Genomic DNA, 4,622 nt, shown 5'->3' with positions numbered 1-4,622 from the left:
GGAAAGAGAGAGAAACATTGGTGTGACCCGTTGCCTCCTATACATGCTACAACTAGGGATCGAACCTGAAATCTGGGCATGTGCCCTGACGGGAATTCAAACCCATCACCTTTTGGTACAACAAAAGGTTGTACCAACCAACTGAGCCACACCAGCCAGGGCTGAAAAAACAGTTTTAAAGAACATATTCAGTAAAACTATGTAAAAAGAAAAAGATTGATCTCATTGTGGGATTCAGTATAATGGCTCCCTCTGGCAGGAGGATAGGGTGGGCTGGATGGAATATAGATTAGGTTATTGTCAGGATTCTGTGTCATGTTTGCTGCTTATTACATAATCAAAACAACAATTCTTTGCATCCTGTCTTGTCTGCTTCCCTCATTAAGAAACAGAGTTGATTTCCCCACCCCTTAAAACTGGGCTCACCTTATGATTTGCTTTAACCAGTTAAAATTTCCTAGTTATTAGCTTGGAAACACACCAATCACACCTCACCTTAAATATGTTTTCCTTGCCGGTTTTGCTTAGTGAATAGAGCGTTGGCCCATGGACTGAAGGGTCATAGGTTTGAACGATTCTGGTGTAGGGCACATGCCCAGGTTGTGGGCTCAATCCCCAGTAGGGTGCTTGCAGAAGGCAGCCAATCAATGATTCTCTCTCATTGATGTCTCTATCACTCCCTCTACCTTTCTGAAATCAATAAAAATATATTTAAAAAAATAAAAAAATAAATGTTTTCCTCAACCCATGCCCTCTTTGGAAATATACAAAATGCTAGGCTTTCTCTGTCCTGAATTTATCTGAAACTGTGGGGTAAGTTCACCATTCTGCACCTGAGTTTCCTCATCTGTAAAATGGGGCTATTGTACTACTTCATTGCTTATTAAGATAATTAAATGAATTAATGTTAGTAAAGTGTTAAGAACAGTACCTGACATAAAGCAAGGGTTTTATAAAATAATAAAATAATGTGACCAAAAATGAGTCATAGCTATTGCAGTTTTATTAGGGAAATATTTTTATTTCTTTATTTTTTATTGATGTCAGAGAAAGGAAAGGAGAGGGAGAGATAGAAATATCAATGCTGAAAGAGAATCACCGATTGATTGCCTTCTGCACTCCCTACTGGGGATTGAGCCTGCAACCCTGGCATGGGTCCTGACTGGGAATCGAACCCTGACCTCCTGGTTCATAAATCAAAGCTCAGCCATTGAACCACACCAGCCGGGCGGGAAACATTTTCATTTCGTTTCTGAGAAGTACGTATTTTTCACTGGGATCTGGTGACATTAGGGTGAGTGTGGAGTCAGCTTGTATGCCATAAACTCTTCTATCCAAAAAGGTGTGGGAGACAACATCTCGTGGGTGGCAAACCGGTTTTTGAAAACTGACATGCAGAAAAGCACATGCTTCCTTTCTTGAGAAGCACTGGTAGAATATATTCTTGGTAGGTTGTGTGTAAATCAAATCCTAACATATAGCGATGTTACTTAAAGAACTATCTGGGGAATCATTCTTTAAGTGAAGAGGGCTTTTACTGGTATAAAGCAAATCAGTAGCCCTCTGGGGGACATTCAAGTTTTGACTAGAGATGGACTGAATTTTTTTGTGTCTAAATCTGTCCACCCTGGGTACATTTTCCCCAGGGGACTCTGGTCCTCTCTCTTTCCAGTTAAATTTGGTGGAACCAATGTTGTGCAGGTTCTAAATTTAGGCCTCAAGAGAGCTTTCACTCTCACCTTGAAACCCTTATTTATTATTGTCCAAGTTTGCTGATTTGGCTGATGGTTCTGCTGAGATAAGCTGGGCCTGGCTAGGCTCACTGATATATCTGCAATCAGTGGCTCTGCTCATCTTGGCTGGGCTCTCTCACCCACGGAAGGAAGGATCCGAGCAGGTCCAAATGGGCTGAGTAGGTTCTACTTCCTGTGGCCTCATCCTCAGGCAGGTTAGCTTAGACTTGTTCTCATGGCTGAGGCAGGGTTTCAAAAAAGAGAGAGAAAACAATTCTCTTGCTGCCTAGACTCAGAACCAGCACAACGTGCTTTGCACTGTTTTCTATTAGTTTAAAGCAAGTCACAAAAGTCAGGCCAGACTCACAGGGGTGGGAAAATGGACTGCACCTTCTGAAGGGAGAAGCTACAAACTCTCTCCTAACTCAGAGGTAGTAGGGCCCTCTGAGGTGGTAGTGGGGCTCCAGAACTGAGGGCAAAAACCTGACCGTGCTTTGAAAATTATCAAGTGCCCACAGACAGTGATTCTGTGTGTGGTGTCCTACCTGACCTGTGTGACCGTGAGTTCCTTGGAACTGGGCTGGGCCCGCCTCCACACCTCCCTTTCAGTACTGAGGAGAGACTCACAGAAGTGAAAGGAAACAGAGGCAAAGCAGTTACTGAGGACAGAGGCACACACACCGTTCTCTTGTCCCCAGAACAAAGACAGACTTCAAACCCTCTGGAATCTGAGAAGCTCTCTTCTGCAAGCTTTCCTTCCACTCCTTGCAGCCCCGCCCCCACTTCGGAGGGAACTTGGCTAGGTAATACCTGTCTTTCCATTTGGCAGCCGAGGGCACATTAGGATGACTTGCTTAGAGTCACCAGCTCATGGGGAGAATCCCCTATCCTGCTCAAGGAACCCACCAGGCCTGCTTGAGGGACTGCAGGTAAGAGTAACCCTCTTATACATGCAACATCTGAGTGCAGGTAGATGCTGTTCAGATTCACGGTATGGTGTGGCATTGGATCATAGGTGCTTTCCTGATAACACAACTGGATCCCTGGAAAGCCATCCCCACCGGATCCTGGCACATCCTGCTCTTCCACTCCATTTGCCTCTGCCTCCAGCTTGCCTCTCCCCATACCCTCTTCCTCATTGCCTTCCCAAAACACTGGTAGGAATGCATCACATCTCTGATTAAAATAATGAGCTAATGTTTACTGAGCCCTTATCATGGGCCAGGTGCTATTCTAAGCTCTATAATCTTTACAATTCTGCAGATGAAGAAACAGAGGCACAAGAGGTTAAACCGACTCATTCAAGGTTACACAATAATTAAGTGGCAAAGTTAGTATTTGAACTCAGGCAGTCTGGCTGCTGGGATAGGCTTCTCAGGTCAGAAAGCCTCTCTCTGTACATTTCTATTTTTCAAATACTAATATAATGAATAATATGCATGGACTGCTTACTATTGCTAGGCCCTGTTCTGGTTGTGTTACATGTGCTAAGTCATTATATTCTTATAATAGTACTAGATCATTGGGGTATAATATTATTAATCTCTCTATATAAAAGCCTAATATGCAAAGTGTCCCCTTGGGAGTTAGACTGGGAGTTTGATCACTCGCTATGACGTGTGCTGACCACCAAGGGTGGCGTGGAATGAAGGAAGGCCCTGGCTGGCAGCCAGAAGGCCCTGATCAGCCCTGATTGCCGGCCAGGCCTAGGGGCACTACCCATGCACAAATTTTGTGCACCAGGCTTCTAGTATATAATAACTATCCTCATTTTACAGGTAAGGAAATTGGGGCACAGTCACATAACAAAGATGGGTTACCAGACACTCCACCTTCAGAGCTAAGCTTTGAACTGTGTTGTCTGGCTTCCCCCAGGGTGTGCAGGCCGAGGTCCAGCATCCAAGGCTCTTTGGGTTCATGCAGCATAATCTCTGAATTTCCACCAAAGCATGCCTTTTGTTTCTTGGTCTGTGCATGCTTTTATCCTTCCCAACCAGACCTTAAGCTCCACAAGGCCAGATTTGAGGTCTGGTACATGTCTCAGTTTTTCTAGTTCATAGTAGGAGTCAGTAGATATCTGTTGAGTTGAACTACAGAATGCCAGAGCTGACTTGTCTTGGGACCCTCTCTCAGAGTGAGACAGGTCAGTAAGCCAGGACAAGTGGAAAAGGGAACCTGAGACAGATAGCTGAACAAACTGACAGCCATTTACAGCAGGTACAGAAGGTCACCTCCCTAGAAATAACATCCAGACTTCAGTTGAATTTCAGCTCCAGACCCAGAAAAACAGCAAAACCAGGTGGGTGACACCAAGACCAATTGCAATGGAGATCATAACTCCGAAGTACACCTAGAAAACTGATGCATATTCTGTTGACACCTTCCTCTAAGACCTCCCTAGGATTTTCACCTGCAAGAGAGAGATAAAAGCCTCAAGACAAAGGACCCAGAGTACTTTCTCCTTCCCAGGAGTACCACTTCTTTCCCCACAGGCGTGTGTCTCCTAAACTACGGGACCCCATGAGGCTTGCAATCAGGGCAGCAATGGGCAGTGGCAGTTTATCCCTGGCAACCCTCCTGAACCTGTCCCCAAAGCCCCTTTTTCTGACTTCTTAGCCAAAGCAGCCCAACTTAGGCTCATTTCCCCAGACTTTCCTTGTTTCACTGCCTCCAACTTTAATAAATGTCCTCTAAAATTTGTCTGGCCTCGTGTTGTGAAATTTTTCCTGCACGAAGTCAAGAACCCACACACTACCGAGTGGCCCTAGGCAGACCAACTTAGGGCCAGGTCTCCTTTCTGGTAACAAGAGGCATGGAGTGATCACCCACTGTGACCTGACATTAGATACCATCTGTTTCTGATTCAAGGTTTGTATGCCTGATGCTTCA

The sequence above is a fragment of the Myotis davidii genome, unplaced genomic scaffold, assembly GCF_000327345.1.
Source record: "Myotis davidii unplaced genomic scaffold, ASM32734v1 scaffold458, whole genome shotgun sequence".
Lineage (NCBI taxonomy): Eukaryota > Metazoa > Chordata > Mammalia > Chiroptera > Vespertilionidae > Myotis > Myotis davidii.
The sequence above is the reverse complement of the archived record's forward strand: the minus strand, read 5'-3'. Positions refer to the sequence as shown.